Source organism: Papilio polytes, unplaced genomic scaffold (genome assembly GCF_000836215.1).
Source record: "Papilio polytes unplaced genomic scaffold, Ppol_1.0 DF822067.1, whole genome shotgun sequence".
NCBI classification, from domain to species: Eukaryota; Metazoa; Arthropoda; class Insecta; order Lepidoptera; family Papilionidae; genus Papilio; species Papilio polytes.
In genome coordinates this window covers 1,973,629-1,993,308 of record NW_013527137.1, presented here as the reverse complement: position 1 = coordinate 1,993,308, position 19,680 = coordinate 1,973,629, and the positions used below count along the sequence as shown (strand labels likewise).

Genomic DNA, 19,680 nt, shown 5'->3' with positions numbered 1-19,680 from the left:
ATAGAAAAGAATATCTTTCCTTGTAATTCATTGAACGAAAAGTTAAATGATATATCAATAAATGATTCGTTACAGCTTGATTTAAGAGATACTTTAATAAAAATAAAATTGACAAGTAGGTAAACCTGACCTTGAAGTCTTAACATCAGGAAAGTGAAAGCAACCAACGAGCTAAAGAAATGATTTATATCGCTTGATTAAAGACGTTATCTATATATTCGATAAATATTAAAAACTTTTATGTACAATGTAAACCAAAGGAAGTAAAAATGATTTGCCTGCAATAAGCTGTATGTGCGCATTGTTAATTTTAATATGGTGACACGGCATGTAGTCCCTCCCCTTAACATGTCTTCTATTGTATTGGCAAAAATAAGATACTCGCAAACTTTTTGTTGAATGTTTTGGGGTCAAACTGTATGTCGGCTATTGTTGAACGGTAATACAGTCGCGATGATCGTAAGTATGTTACGACATGGCTCATTGTGTAATAACAATATATCCGCCTGTCAACATTGTTCGTTCCCTTGAACCTAGTCATGAGCGAGGCGACGTTGGTTATTGTATGATCACGTAAATATTTTAATTTGCGAAACAAGGGCAGTGGCTGTTGACCCCGTCGCGAGTCGCGATCCATCGCCGGCATCTGGCAATGATCTCCAGCTGCCGCCGCCGCCCAGCCCGATGCGAATACGCGGTAGCTCTTGGCAATATTAAGCTTGCTTAATATGACTTCATGAAAAGTTCACCAAGAGCTTCATATTAAAAATCAATAAGCAATCGCTTGTTATTTATCGTAAATTCGATCATTTAGTTCGGATATCACGTTTGATTAGAATCTGACCCAATGAAATCATTCACGTTTATATAAAACAGATCCACAAGACACCGCTTCGAATGTTCCGTTTCGACGTATTATTATCGGCGCGTACTAAATCCTCGAATGTTGAACCCTACCTTGACATGCATGCGTGAGCGAGACGACAGTCGCGGAACAGAGGTGCGAGCGCAGGGTTGCACACAAATATAGCTTTCAACTCGAGCCGTGTCGAGTGCTTCTGAGAATATTCGGCGCCACGACGTGCAGCTTGAATCTTCAACAAAGCAATGATAAGGGCTCCGTTAATTGAGTCTACAGCTAGCAGCAGCGCCGAATTATCCTCCTTAACGTGCTTACATATCTGAGATGCGTATCTGTTTCCTTTAATTAATACGAGTGCGTGAATCGACACGTTGAGCAAGTAGGGGATCGTGCATTCCCAACTTTCTACAGTCACGGTCGGGCTCCGTCAACGGCACCCCGGCCGCAGGTGTGATGTGATAATGAATACGTGGGGTGACTCGCTCTTGTAAAAAACATATATGTAGGAGTACGATTGTTATCGCCCATTTTACAGCTGTTATGTTATCCGATTGCCAAGGAATCGATTTAAAGTTTATAGTGTTGTGACTTTGATCGCTTTCAAATCAAAACTGTGCTGTTTATATACGTTTTCAGTATGATGCAGATTTCTTTGTTTTGCTTAGCTGTTAAATAGGGCTATTACATTGTGACAAGTATAGAATGCAAGGTAATAAAGTACAGTAAGCAGTTCGTGCGTTGGTACCACTCCAAGTTTATTGTTGCCAGTAGTGATTATGATTTTACATGTCTTTAGAGGACGGTCGTTCGTGCGTGTACTGTTGGCATCGGAGGCAATAAAGCCTATTGCCATTGTATGGTAATAAAGTGTCCGCGTCGAGAAAGTGTTGCCCGCTAACTGGACAGGCACGATGTCGGGCAGATTTGCATATTAGGTAACTACCGTGCGAGGCTCGTGTCTAGCTCAGGACAACGCTTATTGACACAGTAAGGCTCGTCTGGGAACTACTTGTAGTGATGAGTTTGTCAATACTTGGTAGAAAATACGATTATTTTATTAGAAAATATGTTTTTAATAGTGCGAACTTGAAAAATACATTTCATATTTTATATTGCAAATTTTTTGACGGTTGAAACTTTTTATAATGTTCGTTTTTATGTTATATTTTGCGTAACTCGAATAAATTCATAAATAGATTGGCAATGCAAATTGGCAGTGCATTTATACATTCATGGTCATAGGAAGTTAACAATACTTTTAGCATGTTTACAATTTGTGATTATTTCAGACATGTGTTGACATTTCTCTTATTTATTTTACAGTTCATATACGAAATATGACAGAGTTTTGTAAAACATCGAGTATGTATCATATGTTTCCGAGAGAATATAATTTAAAAAGAATGTTGTTGCTTTTGCTTTCTACATGAGTCATTGCTGTTGTCTTGGAAAATGTTATTAAGATATGTAAGTGATGTCTGGTAATCCCGTTCAAGTATACTTTTTACATAAATGTACACAAGTACACCGAGCGTTGTTATAATTACGATGAACTGTGCAATTTGTTTATACAAATATCTTCCAAATATATAATTGCAAAGATTTTGAACTATTTTATCTTAGACTACTTTTAGTCTATGTGTGTGAAATCATTAGTCGTTGAAAAGGAATATGCTCATAAATAAATATCGTATTAATTACCATCGATTCTCGACGTTTATCGGGTTTTGATAAAAAGGTACAGTATTCGTAATAAATTAAAATGAAACTTTATTTGGTGCACGGTCCAGACTTTCATATACAAGTTTTTATTAAGTTTAATTATACTTAAATATGTTACTAAATTTTGCCTCGTTTGTTAAGTTTGTACTGGTTCTGATCTGGTTCGACCGCTTCGTATGTTATTAATATTAACAATAATGATTCGGTTCCCCGCAGCTGCACGTTTTGTCACTCGCTTGGGTAAGTGTGCCATTGATTACTAACAGCGACAGTCGACCTACTGACTAGACTAATTTCACCAAGCTTTAGTACCTTTTAGGATAATAAATTACAAGTCAATCAAAACGATCGCCTCTGACGAGTTCGGTGCTGAACACCTAATTTTCGAATAAATGGATGGAAAGTCGATATTGATTTAGCGGAGAGATAGATGTATGTTTAAATGCCCATTTTCAGTGCATTCTCTTCTAGATTACACGTGCTAAACTTTTTGCAAGTGTAATCTAGAAGAAAAATCGATATGTACAATAAGTTACATGTACTCATCAAGCATTCATCAAGTGTATAATAGGACTTAAATGATTGTCCTCAAATGATAGAAAATATTGTGACCCTAAAGAGTGAAACATGTGCCGAGACATCTTTACTTTTCGGTCGTCACGGTCGTCATAGAGATACGATTGATGAAGTATCAAACAATTTTTTTTACTACGGCAGTTTAGCATTGTGAGACGCTGTATAAACATTTATTTGTCTACATCGAAGACACACTTTGCAGCTTTCTATCCTTGTCAAATGTGAAAAATTTATCTCGATAAGTTCCTAACAAAATGGGCGTGGTAACAACAAGAATTTTATCTCTTAATTGCATTAAGTTTCACATTGTTGATTGGTCACAAATTAAAATGTGGCATACATGTTAGTATTACATAGCATTAAAAAAACGGGGTATCTTAAATTGTACAAAACAGCTAAAACCAATTGCACTGCTAGGAGATCAAATATTGATGAAACATATTAACTCCAGAGTGTCGAACAGGAAATTGTTGCTAGAGTCGATAATTTCTTGGGGTCCGTTCAATTTACACTCAAATTATGGATGCGTTTCCAAACGGCTGGCTAGACGTTGTCAATTAGCGCATGAATGTAACTGGTCCAATGGTAATACATATCCTACGTTCAACCGATTACTAAACCTGGATTGACTGATTGTACGAGTTTCTTAATAGATTTAAGTAAACAATCTCATCCTTTTTCGAAAATAAGTCTTTACCTCACGAGGTTAGTTGTTCTTATTTGCTTGAACAATGATCAACGATTAATTTGCCAAGGTTTTTGCGTAAAGTAAAAATAAAATCAATTAATACAGACTTATTGGGTACAATATGATTGAAAAAGTGTGTTATACAAAATACAAGTGAGAGATTTCGTTGACCGCGGCTTCATGGCCACGAGCGGCGCGCCCAGCGGCGAGCGCGAACAATCAGACCTTTAAAGGTTACCTGATCACTGCGAGACTTGTTTTAGCGACGAATTTATCTCAATGCTTGTTCGATAATTTCACTGGTACATATTTTGGTTTCGGTTGATGTCATTACACTTGCAAGACCGTGAAAACTTTTGGCACGTCTGAGGACGTCTGGATTTGACGAAAGCGGTTACAGTGGAGTTTGCCTTACCAAGCTTTCTATGTACTTCTTTGATGGTTATGTATATTTATGGTCTGTAGTTGTCGTGTAATAAATTTTAATTGTAGTAGAAGAAATAGACGGTGCAAAGGATAAGATTGTTAACAAGCTTGTATTTATATGTCGCAAGTTGTTTATTGTCCTTCCATCGAACTCTTTTTATTTATATCAATATAAGTAATAGGACCCATAACACTTAATAAATTTTCTAGTGTGATATAAATGTTAACATTGCATGTCTCAAGTTATAAATTGTCTAATATTAAGGTTAAGGATAATTGACTAAATACATAATCAATCTTAAGAGTACTATTCTGTTTCAATTTGTATGTATAAGTTATAAGTCTGTGAAAAGTCACCCTTTAGTTCTTCAACTAAAAAAATACTTCGAACATACTTAGAATCGCAACCAACTTGTTCGTGAAAGTTTTTATTACGAACAATGTATCTTAGATCATTTTTAATAAATGGAGACAGCAAACAAGCAGTGACAACACCGTCAATATTAAAGGTTTGTGCGTAAATAATAACATGTAAGTGATAGGCTTACCTTGAGGAGAGACGCGCGTTGTCGTGCGCCGGTCACATTATAACGGGCGTCGGCAGTCGCCCGGCCCAGACCTGCAACCAGGAAATAAGACCATTAATTAAAATAGTCAGCTGAACGATAAGGATATTTCATAGATACTTAATAGTACACATTTAGACACATTTACAGCACAAATCAATAGAAATAAAAATGGAAAGAAAATTATTTAAAATGCTTATATGTTTAGCAGTCCGCAGGGAAGTCACTAGTCGTCAGATACAATATTTATCGAAAATTATGTCGTGTTCATGATTTTCATTTTAAACGAATCCTGTGAGTGCTTATATTGGTCTGTCTTCGGGGAGGTCCTATTGTCTATGGGCCTATCAATAAACACGCATACATGTAGATGTAATATCTAATTCTATTAAACTACATCTTGTTTCGAACCATCACCACTAAAGTTTTATTAAAAATTAAAATAAATTGTCTATGATATTCTGGATAATTGAATCAAATGTTTGCGATGTCTTGTTGAATGTTGTAATGTTAGTTATAAAACTATTTACAAATAGAATGTATACAATAATAGTAGGCAGAAGTTTAATCCTCCAAAGGCGATACAATTTAATTTATATTCTGATTTAGAATAAATGGCATTTGGGATGCGATTTAAAGTTTCACAGTACCTAAATTAAGAAAGTTCTGGAAGCATATTTGGGCAAAAACATATACGACCGTCGACCGACTTGATTTAGTAAAAGGCAACTTGTGTTTGTTATTCGAATAACAGAATGTTGCTTACTCAATTCAAATTCTTTGCTTATAAGATTATTCAAATTGTTTTACTATTTATAGTAATTTTGATTAAATTTCGTATTCATAGTTTTTAGTTCAAAGACTTAAGATGTTTGTTTCGAGGTTGGTTTAGGTTTGGTGAAAATTTAAAACTGATTTCAACGTTTCTGTCTGGTGTCCTACAGACATAATTCATAGGGAGAACTTTCTAGTAATATATGTGATGTGCGTCTCGCAGAATGTGGCGGTGCAACATTGTGGATGCGTCTCAATGGCATACAAACCATGAAAGTGGACCGGCCGAGCCCACACGCCGGCCCAAACTAACCAGTGCTAGAGAAGAAAATTCTTAGATAAGTATGTAATCGATAATTAGACAACTGTTTATTTTATCGATGTTTGTAGTTTTTTGTATAAGGAAAGTATAATGGAAGAAGGCAAATAAACATCGTTCTTGTGATGCAAAATGATTTGCATTGTCAGGCCTTTAATGGGTTAAAAATCTAGGCAAGACTCAGCGAATTAGGGAGGTATGAGAAAAGAGAAGTCCTATGACAACCAGGCATAAGACAAAACTCATATAAATTACTTCTAGTTTCCCTTATATTTTTTACTTGGTAAAATTATTTAAAATGTCTAATAAATAATTATAATCCGATACAGAATTTAGTCATGCCCCAATCACGTATTTCTTTAGTAATAACAACAAAATCTTATACTGCCACTTTTTATTATTTTTTTATAAATACTTATAAACCTCGATTATAAATGCCTAGTCATGTTTACCTTCGAGATATACGATGATTGTATAAGGGCTGAAGTAAAAATCAGAAAGCCATAAATAGCGACGTATAACAAAACACAAAAGAGAATCCACTACAAAGAGATTAGCCGTCAGTTAGTAGACAAAGAGAATGTCAATATTGGTCTGTATGGACGATAAACATTGGACGTCTCGGACGACCGGCTCCCGAGAATCTGACTACAGCCGGCCAGGTATTCATTGCACACAATATAACGATGAATCGAGATAATTTCTGGAACAATGCGATTCAACTATCATCATTATAATCGACTCTCAAAATGGAGTATCAATTTATTATACGTAATCGACAACATAAATTAGGATTCAAGATTTATCAGATACTAAATATTGGTTAAAAATATTCAAATTCTATTACTGGATATTTTGAAGATAACTATGGTACTGTCTTATTTAATTAAGTGGACGTATAAAATCATTACTAGTAAATAAATAATGATAAATTTATGACGTTATAAATGTACTTATATGGTTGTTGTCGCCCTTGCAAGTAACCGCGGCGGGCCACATATAAGTTCCGTTTAACCATGTTTGTACCACGGCTGCGAAACCAGTGCAAATTAATAACGTTTGTGGCGCGCACTCTCTGATTTTATTTATTTTATAAAACGTCATTATTAACGTCTGATCACACAATTAATGTCCTAAAAAGGCAATAAATTTATTAGAAGAATTGTTAGTAGTACATGAATTGCGCGGCTTATGATTTTTTAAATTATATTTGTTCAACGACACGATAGGTTGTTTTGACAAAAAAATGACGTAGCTGTAGTGAATTAGTATTCAACAATAAAAATATTTGCAATGTCTTAAATAAACATGGCTTGGTTTATATTAATTATTATATTAGTGGTAAATTAATAATGTAATGCATAATGCCAATTACTTAATGTGTGTAGAGAACGCATGTAGCAACGTAAATATATGAAGACTAGCTTTGCACATTGCAAATATTAAATAATTTTTTTTGAATGATATAAAAATACATGTTATGTTATTAAAATTTCCATTTAATTTTACGGTAAAAACATATTTAGGCAGTATTCACCTAAAACTTTAATTATAAACTAAATTTGATAGAAAATTGACATGGTTTGTGGCCAGTTATTTCTCAAAGCTTTTAAGGAAATTTTTTAGATTAACGCAAAACTGGCTGGAAAAAAAATAAAACTATGACATTTGGGATAGGTATTTGTGTAACAGTATTATTGTAGAGCACAAAGCGTGACACACAACGTGTTCGCCGTATGTTTTTAAACATTGTGTGCAAATCTACGCCGATAAAACGAAACAAGCATGTACAAGGACCTTATTGTGTGTTTGGTCTATCGTGTAATGTTTCTTTTCTATGTCATACCATAAATAATTTGTTTGTTATACAAAGACGAATTAGTTTATATCTGTTTATAAACAGATTTTTAAATGGTGTCTTTCGTAAATGATTAATAGTTCAATTTGTTATGTGTTAGTTAATGAAACAAAAGAATCACATAGGATGACAATTACTTTACATAATGCAGTTTTAAAATATTCAATGACAAATACAAAACAATTATAAGTACCGCAAATATTGAAGTTAAATAACAAATATATTGAACTAGCTTAAGCCCGCGACTCTTTAAGTAAGTAGTAAGTAGCCTATGTGTTCTTCCAGATTGTCTCTACATCTATGCAAAATTTCAAAATTACAAACTCTAACAAACATCCATCTATACATCTAAACTTTCCCATTCATAATATTAGTAAAATTGAATTCTCATTCGAAAATTGCTAAAGCTATAAAATCCTACGATTAATCTTTTATAATCATGAGTTAAGATTGGCTTTAAACACAGGTAATGTCATCGCTCAGCATTGATTCTCGTTATGACTCCACCGCACGAGGAATATAAAGAAAATAGTTAATTAAATGATGTGCTTTTATGAGAGCAAAAGTCATACGATAAGCGTAAAACATAAACGTAAACTATTTCCTACTATTGATTTGTGTATACTTGAATCTCATAAGGTTAACGGTTATAAAGTAAAACAGTGACCCGTGAGCAACTACCGATTTCTACCAATCTCCATTAATTGTCTGAAAGTTAGTTGTAACTAGGTTTTAGTAATTTTCTTTACAATTTTTAAGAGACTAGTGTCGCCTTAACCGATTTATTTTTAATTCTGCCGTTTTTAGAAGTGCAATTGCGGCACGTGCCGTACGTCGGCCATACGTTTTTAAAGATTTACGACTGTTATAGCCTATAACAGTTCTAAAGCCAATAAGTCTTCACTTTTATTTAATGTTTTCAAATATTTCAAATCGCTATCGGAGGTCTAAAAGCATATAGACACTCTTTCCTTCGGTATTTGTTTAAATATGTGTTCTCTTTCTCGTTCTCTCTCTCTCTCTCCTTCTGTTACAGCAATAGCGCTCGCAAATGACACTGAATTTGAATCAATTATCTTTGTTACATAGCCTATTGTCGTCTTAAGTAACGTGACCTACTTGATGAGACAGTGATCTATTGGAATAGAATATACATATCTCTCGGTTACTGCGACTGTCCTTTGTTTGAAAATTAATTTGATTTGATTTCACACAAAGACCAAAAAGTAGAGAATTGGATACGAAAGAAATTGTTTCTCAGCAATTTGTAGCAAAAGATGCTGTACGGTTATTTTATTGTTTCTAAGACTTAGGGCCGGTTTTCTAGCTACTTTTAGCACACTAACGAATTTAGTGTGTTTGGTGCGACAACGTCATTAAATTCGTTTCCTTACTACGTAACTTGAGTTTTACTTCTTTGAAATTTAGTTTAACATAACACTAATGAATCTTATCTTACTAATACATATTATAAATGTGAAAGTATAGCTGGATGGATGGATAGATGATTGTTACAGTTATAGCCTAAACAGCTGAACAGATTTCGATAAAATTTGGTATAGATGCAGAGGACAGTTTGGAAGAACACAGGCACTTCCGTTTTTTTCAATTCCACACAGACATAATCGCGGGCAAAAGTTAGTGATAAAATAAATGGAAACTTCAGGAACCTAGCATTAGTGATAGATTATTATTTTTTTTTCATAAATGTAAACAAAGCAAGTATGCAACAAAGCAGTTTCAATGTAGTCAGCTAACTATTCATGAAAGTTGCTCGCCGATGTTGCAAGAATGTCAACTGGCGCCGGCGCCGGTGTGGGACTTAACTATCGACTTATTCGGCCGCATGTCATTTTAAAATCCCTTCACACTAAGACCACTATAAAGTCGGTATTAAAATGTTATCTATGCAAATAACTTTGTGAATACGATAAAGTGAGTGATGATTATTTCAAGTTAACATACTAGCTGTGGATTTATGAAAGTAGCAGAAAATATATCAGAGTTGTTCAAATGTATATCATACTATTTGCTCGCGATTTTGTCCTCGTGGAGTTAAAAAAAAGGAAAAATATACCTTTGTTCCTCAATGAAGAAACTTTTTAATGGTGATAGAAATTTTGAAATCGGACTTTAGTTTTTGAGTTATTGTAATACATCCAACATCCAAAAATACAAATCTTTTCTCTTTATAATATTAGTATAGATATATAAGTATAGTTTTCTTATTACTATTGCAGATAAGCAAGATCTATGCACATAAAATATAATTTCCAAAGGGTAAGTAACTAAATCGTTAGTTATTCGTGGTGTACATTTACAGATGTACGCATTTGCGGTATGAAACAGCAGTTGCCTTCATGGTGTATTAGAGTCATTAATGTTGCCTTGCGATAAAAACTCCATATCGAATCGGTTGAGGAATTCATGCTGTTTTATTTCCGAGGAAACATTTTTTTCTAATCCTGGCAGGCTTTTTGTAGCATTCTTATCATCTTCAAGATGAGTTTTTATTTTATTTAAATCGGGAAAACAAATAGACGGATAAAAAATGTTATTTAAAATCAATTCAGAAGTATTTTAGACTGAAAATAATTAAATATTTTTAATCTACCTAAAATGTACGGACACCAAAACATATAATTTCCAACAGTATAAAGACCAAATTTTATGATCTTTTTTTCTTGCGAGAAAAAAGTAAAACAACGTAGTTTTTGTAAATACGTAAGGGATTTTATTGTACAAAATCCAGAAATCGATTTATAAATAAAAATGATTATTTAATTTGTGTCATGTGACGCTGAAGGTCATTGCGCTCGGACTCGATACAAGATTGTTACAAAACAATTACTAGTTCACGTCTGCAGTGCAACTGCACCTAACAATGTACGTATTGAATGAAATGCACTTTGGAATTAATCTCATAATTGTTATCAATTATAATTATTTGCGATATCTGATGGACGTCCACGAGTTGAAGAATAAGTATTGAAGAAGACTTTCTTGAAGAATTTTGATGAAATATCGATATTTCGACTTAAATCTTATAGTTGTGTTAATTCTACTTATCCTAAATTATATAGCCAAAGTATGTAGCCTTTTTAAAGCAGTAAAAATAAAATTTGTTTTGTTAAAATTTTCCGAGTTTAAGTAAACTCTTTCTTTCATAAACATGAAAGAAATTTCACGTTTATTGTAATATATATTTTGTTAATAACATTGTACTTAAAAATAGTAAACAATGATTTAATTTATACGGCAATTTATCTCTCACGTTGGATACAAACAGATAGATTACAATAATGTTGACATAATATGTCGTAATAGCGAGCGTAGCAAAAGTACAGTACATTGCATACAATGATTCAACACTTCTTTCAATTGTGACAATTAACATCGTATGAATAAAGATTCAAATGTTTTGCAAATTACACTTTAATGGTCTTAATTAACAGTTAACTTTCGTTCCATTATGTTCAAGAAATAATAACAAAACTAATTATGAAGAGTCAGAATTATCATAAAATGAGTGTAGTTTAATAGTTTTTATCACTAAATACAATAATTATTTAAGTTACAGGTACTGTGGGATGGAAGTAACGGTAAAATTGGGCGTACACCTTTGATGAATCTATCGCACAACGGTCGTGCGATTGTCGATTGTTTCGGAGCCAATTCAACTGTTAATTGTATAACTAAAAATCGAGTAGTGTGTCCGTATAAGTTCATAGGAATCAAAGCAAGACTAAACAGTTGTGCGATGGATTAGTTTCAGGTGTGCGCACTTAAATGTGTGTATGTAACTATGACTAATATCTATTAGATTGATAAACATTGGCTAAAAAATATTAATGAAATGAAAACCTGTCTTAAATTATAACGTAGCTGTAATCACTATATGCACGGTAGCACTTTTCCCTTTCATATGATGGATGAGATCATTATGAATTCCGCTTGGGGCAGGACATCACCCAGTCACTTCCGCATTATAGTGTCCCTTTACGAATAGAGTACGATTCGTACAATGAATTTGTGTTTTATTGTGTGCTGCAATGATTTAGATTGCATTTTGGAGTACCAGGTTGTCATATTTAAAACTTTTTTATTACTTACCTTAATTCGATAGTGTCCAGTATGACGAATACCTAATTAAAAATAAAAATTTAATTTTTTCATGTACAAAAATATGACTACTAAAAAAATCAGTTTTTTTTGCTACAAAAACTCTGTCAAATTAAGAGTTAATTAATATGAAACCTATTGCCTATTTTGAATACATAAAGCTTAATCAAAGCATCTTAATGAACTTATAGCTTTAGGAGAGAGCTTGACTTGTGTCCTTTTTTATACCCTTTGACGTCTCAGTGTGTAAAATCTTAATCTTGAAATTGTTTGTAAAATTGAGATAACTATGTTTTTTTTCATTTTTTAACTGTGTTTCTATTCCTTCTAGTGTATCTAGTATTTCTTTCTCTTGAAATCGCAATGTTTACTGCATTTACATAAACGTGGAAATGTTTTGTTTATACATTTTTTTGGAACTTTTATTTTTAGTCCGCCTGACGTTATCCGTGACGATGTAAACTTAAAATCTATTTCGAAATTTAATTATCTGTAAGGTATGCGAGTAAAATATGAATAAACATACAAATTTTATTGGAAATAAATAAAATGTTGCGCATATTTTAACGCCTGCTCAAAAACCTTTCCACAACACATGAACTCTAAATTCATATTTAACCGGATGTGAACGTTATCTCACGGATCTGAGCCCGAGCACATATTACGCAAGATGCGACATACCCGTGGCGTCTTTCTTTAGCCATTAAATGAGTAAACATTATCACATCGGCCTTAAAGTATTCCACGGATATAAATTCCGCTACTCATCAATAAATGACGTTGCGACAATATGTATATCCTGAAATAATATTAAATAATATGTGGGTTAGGCCGTTGTACCACATTTTTAGGGCTATTGAGTCTCTATTTTTATTATTTTAATTTTCATTTGTTATCGTAATAAAATGCAAATAAACTATTCTTGTCACTGTAAAGGTCTCCATTACATTCTGAATCAACGCCTAACTCTTAAGAAGTCTTCATTTAGAAGTACATAAGTATAAGAATGTATGGTACTTTACATAGTAACGATAGACAATGAATATAGATTGAAGTGAATGCACTTGATGTCAACGGTCCCGCCATTAGTGAAATTAGTTATAGGAACGGCCGATGCAGGGCGAGTCATTACAAGGAATTGATTCTTGGAACTATAGCTATACTGCATCGATATGCATTATATTGTACTTAGTAACTACGAGGGAAGAGACGGCTAAATTTAAATTGCATTGCAAGAAATATGATACCGATATGTCGCAGATAATGGTTAACAGGAAATAGTTTAAAATAATTTTTAAAAATTTAATTTGCGTATTTTTCTCTAAAAATGAAATTACATGAAGAAATGTAAAAGGAAATCAAAGAATTTCGAGTACAGATAAATTGTATTATTGTTTTATTCTTTCAAAATACACTTAAGTATTCTTGTAAGTTTTTAAACTGCCAAGTTTCTAGTGTAAACTCAAGCACCTTCTGATCTGATCTTTGAATCTCTGAATCAAGAAGGTGCTTGAGTTTTACTAGAAAAGTAGTCCACCATTTTTGTTTTAAGTTTCTTATAATATATTAAATTCAAATCGGACAAAATAGCGGTACAAAATACGCCATGAAATTGAAGAATTTTTAAAACTTTTTTAATCATTACGATGAAACAAAGAGTACGATGACCTTATCGCAATACGCTTACCAATGGGTAATGATCAAACGGTGTTTCAATACATTTTAAATACTGAATTCTACGCAATACAGCCGTTGCAAATATTAGGTAAACTTATTAGTTTTGCTAGAATTCAGATTCTTGGTAGATAATTACGAAATAAAGATGTCTTTGAGTGACTAATCCGTTATTGGGGACAACGTTAATGACATGTCGATATACGTGCGTTTGGTAGCGCTTCAAATGTTCCTTAATTATATAGTGGCAAGTGACGATTCAACTACAAAAACACTTATGATAAAATAATAGGCGTCACGTCTCAAGATAAACTAATGAATGTGGTAATTTTAGAAGCATTGCTGCTAGTACACTGCACTCGTTTAGACTTTTTGAGGTCAATGCAATTAAGTCAGTTGTGGTACATGTCAATATTGTAGTTATTGAAATAACTTGGAGTGCTATTTCAATTTATAAAATTGATATATTTCATTTATTTGCTGTTTCGAAAATACAACAGCATATACAAAATTTTCTGTCTATAGAGATTATACGCATTATAAACGTATTTTTTATAATTAGATATTTCGCGCCGATATCGGTGGATGTCGTATTTCTGGCAAGAATCCATGGTAATGAGGACGTAGCTGTATCATAACTTTATTATACGTTGTTTTTCTCGGCTGAATTAATTACTTTGTCGCTATAAAACTGTGGCAGATTTGTCCTATCTTTATTCGATTTTATCTGGTTAGTTACCCCACCGGATGGTAAAGGTGAAAGTAAAAAAGGTAAAAACAAAAGTTCATTTTCTGGGAAAGGCGATCTTTAAAGCCGATGACTTGGCTTGTTAAGCGATAACACGTGGCAGCGGCTCTTTGATCGTACGTGTAGGAGAGTCAAATTTTTCTGCATCCGCTACGTCCTTGACATATGGCATTTGTTGCATTTTACATTTCCGTTTTAGTTACAACTAGCTGTTGCTGGCATCACCGTTCGCGTGGAAATACAAAAAATGTAGCCTACGTTACAGATAAATTACCTTTCTAACGGTGATAATTTTTTTAAGATCAGCCCAATAGTTTTTGAGTTACCTTAATACATACAAAAATACAAATATTTCCTCTTAATAATAATAGTATAGATAAACTATTCACCCAATCTTTACCACGGGTTGCAGGGACATCGAGTTCAGTCTGTGCTGAATTCTAATATGTGCTATGACGGATGCAGAAAAAAAACCGATTTTGATAAGCTTTCATTACAATTATGTTTATTTCAAACATAATAACAATGGAACCTTTCTCTTATCAAAATACTAATGAGAAGACGATATAAGAAACGTTGATAATAAAATGTATAGAATTTTTCTTCTGACAGGTACGTTCTTATTGTCCTAATATTATATTAAGAAAATTCATTAAGCTTTTACGTTCCGAATGGTATTGATGGAAAAGAAAAAGAAATCGAATAGGCGCGTTGCTATTGTTCGCCTCCACGAGACACCTTTGCAATGTCTTCATTATTGTTGTATTGCTTCTGATCGCCTGGTACTTTATTTTACGGACAATCACCATTGTTCGATTGCGGTCTTTTGTATGGACGTTATGGAAGAGGGAAAGCTCGAGGTATACCGTTTATCCGAATTATTACGTACAATTTACTACATAGTGTTAGTTTGGAAATATCTATTTTATATCAATGATTATTACTTTAGGCTTAAGAAAGTCATTAACATTGAAGAAATTTATGTTTTTAAAATTAAAAAGTAAAATGATAAGGTTAATTGAGACTTTTTTCAACTTGTAAATGTATAATTCTTAGAGAATATTATACATAAGTGTGTTCAATGTTCACAACTTTCAAGGCAAGGTCCCATTTGCTAGTCATACTTATTGACAATTGACAAATCGGTCTGCGGAAAAGCGGCGTGTGTGGTACAGAATTTTTATTTGTTTGATGGACGTGACTTGACGAGGGTACATCTTTAAAATACACAAACTTATATATGTAAAGACGAGCTTATGATACCCCAACTATCATATTTTAGACTAAATATAATTGAAAATATGAATCAAGAAATATTGAAGAACCATATTTTAGAAACATTAATTTAAAAATAACATTTTCACATCAAGAGCATTATTTAAATTGAAGGTCAGATATTATTTCTCAGGAAGGTCCCTTTTATTTATTACTAGCTTTTGCCCGCGACTGCGTCCGCGTGGACTTTAAAAATCAATAGTAAGTAGCCTATGTGTTCTCCCAGACTATGTTCTACATCTATGCCAAATTTTACCCAGATCCGTAGCTACAAACTCTAACAAACATCCATCCATGGATGGATCCATCTAAACTTTCGCATTTTTAGTATTAATCCAGTTGGTTTATGATATGCAATGTAGGAATGTATCGATGAGTTTAGTGTCAAAACAAGCGGACGTTATTTGAGTACTGCACGGAATGTATACCGAATGTCCGTGAAATGCGAATAACGCTGGTAGGTATGCTACAAATTCTCAGCTTATTAGATGACATGAACTGTTTACTTCATTTACAAATTCTATTACTAAATAACTTCTATTACTAAATTTATTTTATAAAAATACATGGACGATAATAATTTACTACTAATTTCAATTTTCAACAAGTTCAATTATCTTTAAAGAGTTTTTTTATCTTAATTTTATTGGTTTTAATTAAAAGAAAAAAAAACCTATATTGTCTGTAAATTATCAGGGTAATGTGCACAGAACATCCAGTAGGTCTATGATTTTAGTCGATGGAAAATCTTAATCGTTCTTTATGTGCTGGAAAGAGTTAACCGATTCTACTTGCATATAAAACTCGACAGTGTTGCTTACAGCTTACAACAGTGTTGTCTTGTGTATCAAATACTGGAGTCACAGAAGCAATAGAATGCAGATATACTCGTATTGCAACAGTTATTTCTGTCATAACGCTTATCTCTGCTATTCGATTAATTTCAATTTCGCTTTGATGAAAATAGTATTTGCAATTCGCGCTAAATGAAATGTGAACTGACATTTCACGAACAGAATAAATAAACCGATTTTACGATATTGATAATTTGCAAATTGAATTTTTGTATCAATTAATTACGAAATGTATGGTAAAAGTAATTTAAAGATTTATAAGGCATTACAAAAGATTATTTGAAAAAGAATCATACGAAGATGCCACTATTGTGTGCAAAGACGTTTCGAATCTTATGTCCCTGTGATAAGATTCAAAATCTTTTGGAAACAGTTTTGTTGACTGTATTTATAGGTTTTACGTTGTATTTTCCTTTGCGTTTGAAATCGCAGTTGCAGTGTATTCACCTCAAATGCTTTCCTGTCTCGTTCATGGCCCTTGAACGCAAGAAAAGTAAATAAACAGCAGGGGAGACTGAAATTGTCCCTTAGGGGATGCACTCTGGTACATACTATATCAATTGCGATTTACTTGTGCAGAACTTTCACCCTCAGGTAGACTTAAGTAGGAACTAGACGAGGCTTAGAAGACGAACATGGAAAACGCCCGCACATAGTTACTAAATTCCAAAACATTATCTCAGTATCTATTATTCTACTGCCTTCTGCAGTTTAAATTACGTACTATTTTTTTATGCAAATTTAAAACGGTCATCAACTAACAAAAATTACTTACACTGCAGTTTTTGTTAACTTTTTACTAACTTTTAATTAAATCTGCGACTTTAAAAAAATGTTCTTTTTTTGTGTTATAAAATTTAAATAGATTCTGCGTCGGTTGAATCGTATGTATTATTGAAAGACGTTGTATTTATTTACGCATCTGAAAGGAGCGAAGTGGCGAGGGAGGATGAAAGAGGGATGCACTCGCATTAATATTTGATGCTTCTATTCTGTTTGTGTCCGCGTCCGCTACGTTCAGTCGTAAACTTTATTATATCTCGACCATAAAGGCGCCTTCATCGATATTCTTTACTTTAATAATTTCATTTTATGAAATTGTTTTGTCCGTTTTCGTAATTAATAAAACCATTTACTGTATAATATTCAATTTGTCTAGCAAATATTTTATGAGGAATAAGAATAAATAAGACAAAGTTTACAGTTAATAGGATAACGTGTAATAATGACGATAAAAGATGCGACAGCTGTTAAGCTAATGGAAGGCGCCATGTGACATGTACTGAACCTTTGATCGTCGTCCCCTGCGACAACACGACGTGACTTTACTAACTGATAATCCCTATTTCCATATTTGTAACCGCTCCTTTTTGTGTCTAACATTATTTTAACAAGTATATTTTTTATAATTTTCAATTAAAACATACACACTGGAGAACTACGAACCTATAACTGCAAAAAAGGCAAATTTTTACTGTCGATTGTTCCAATGTCCAAAGCATTAATGTATTATTCATCAAATTAATAAACCTCGATAATCTTACAAGAACTAAAAGAAGCGGTCGTAAGAAATCAATTTCTATAATCATACGGCTTCGCGTTGTGTTGACAAATGGCTGTCAACAATCAATGAACAGGCGGTGTCTATTTGTGTCCACTTAAAAACGAGGCATTAATTATCTGGTCCCAGCTATTATTGTCCAACAGGTTCTCGGGTTAAGCGTTAGCAGCTCGTTAACATGCCTACATGCGTTCTCTACTTATCAAAATAGACTTACTTTCTATAAAAGGAAATCGAAATTATCTCATTGCATGGACACATTCCATTTCTCTCACAGCAGTTTTGATAATTGACCTCCGCGAGATTTTACTTTTATCGTACACTTGTATTAGAAATACGACGTCGTGTTTTTTTCTTTAGAAATGACGCTTTCATTTGTTTTGTTGAGTTGTAAAGATTGTCGGAATCATACGATTTTTATTCTCGAATTCACTGCATTGTGCACATAAGTATCGAACGAGGGATCGTTCAATTGAGTTGCAGTCATCGTGTTTTATGTAACATTTTATAACTTGTTCTATTTACAAAATTGCTCCGAAAGCGCCAATTAAGGTTAATACGTTGTAATCGGTTCCGTGTTCGGCGGCAGGACAGGCAATTTGATGATTTATGTACCTTTCATGTGTGGAAAAACTGAATGAAATTCGTTTTTAAATCACAGAAAGGGACCGAATCGAGTGCAGAATTAGTTCTGGTTGTTTACAAACAAAGAGCTGTAAAGGGCACGGTTCGTCAACCTCGTGTAAAAATGGCTGACGTTAAGTAAAAACAGGTAGGAAGAAGCTACTTACACGTTCGAAGACAAAGAGGGATAGATAAAAATGTCTCAATGTTTACGAGGCGAAGCTAATTGATGTCGGTCGTTGAGCGCATTCTAGTTTGCCGTAGATGGAGGCAGATCTTAGCCCCACGTTATAAATAGTGGCGCGGGCCGGTCCACAGATGTTAAGTGGACACCAGTTTTAGAAGTGCCCGCGTATGTTCCGAACCAGTGTAAATAAATCTAGCCGGCCACTTTCGTGCGGTTGTCACTTTCATTGCGCGCCGTCCGCCTTGTCCCCCGACAAATGCGTTATTACTTTAAGACAAAGAATGTAGTATTAACACTTTCAATCGCGAGCTTAACATTTAAACACCTGGCTTTAGTTTTTATGCATATTTATGCATGTTATTTGAATCATAAAGAGTGCTATAAATTAAAATGTGGCAGTTTAAAAGTGTTAACGATTGTACTTTTTATGTTTCCGAGTGTTTTGTTGTCTTTTATGACGATGCTACTAGGCTACTTTTATTGCTTAACCAGATTAAAAAAAAAAACACTTAAAGCATTTAAGACGTTTAAAGAGGGGATGAATCTTACAGTTTCCGGGAAGCGAAAAATATTTAAGCCATAAAAAATTTCCATCATTCTAACTTGTAAAAGTGAATTAGCGATTTGTAAAATATTTAAAGAAAAATAATTACAAATGCAAAAAAAACGAATGTAACTCAGAATTTAAAGAACAGATTATTGATATGATTTAAAACAATGAAATGTTTATTATGTGACTTTTTACAAATACAGATATTATATTTCAATGTAGTGTGAAGATAAACTTTGTTAATTTAAAAAAGAAAGTTTCTAGTATAATAAAGTAGAACTTACAGTGTGTGGG

General features: G+C 33.3%; 1 protein-coding gene across 1 annotated transcript in view; it reads right to left on the bottom strand.

The window, feature by feature from the left end:
• Window positions 1–19,680, bottom strand: part of LOC106107429 — a 31,981-nt gene that overhangs the window by 4,003 nt on the left and 8,298 nt on the right. The window contains exon 2 of the mRNA XM_013288281.1: window positions 4,823–4,893. The gene's annotated coding sequence lies outside the window, so the exon portion shown is untranslated. The remainder of the gene's footprint in view (window positions 1–4,822; window positions 4,894–19,680) is intronic.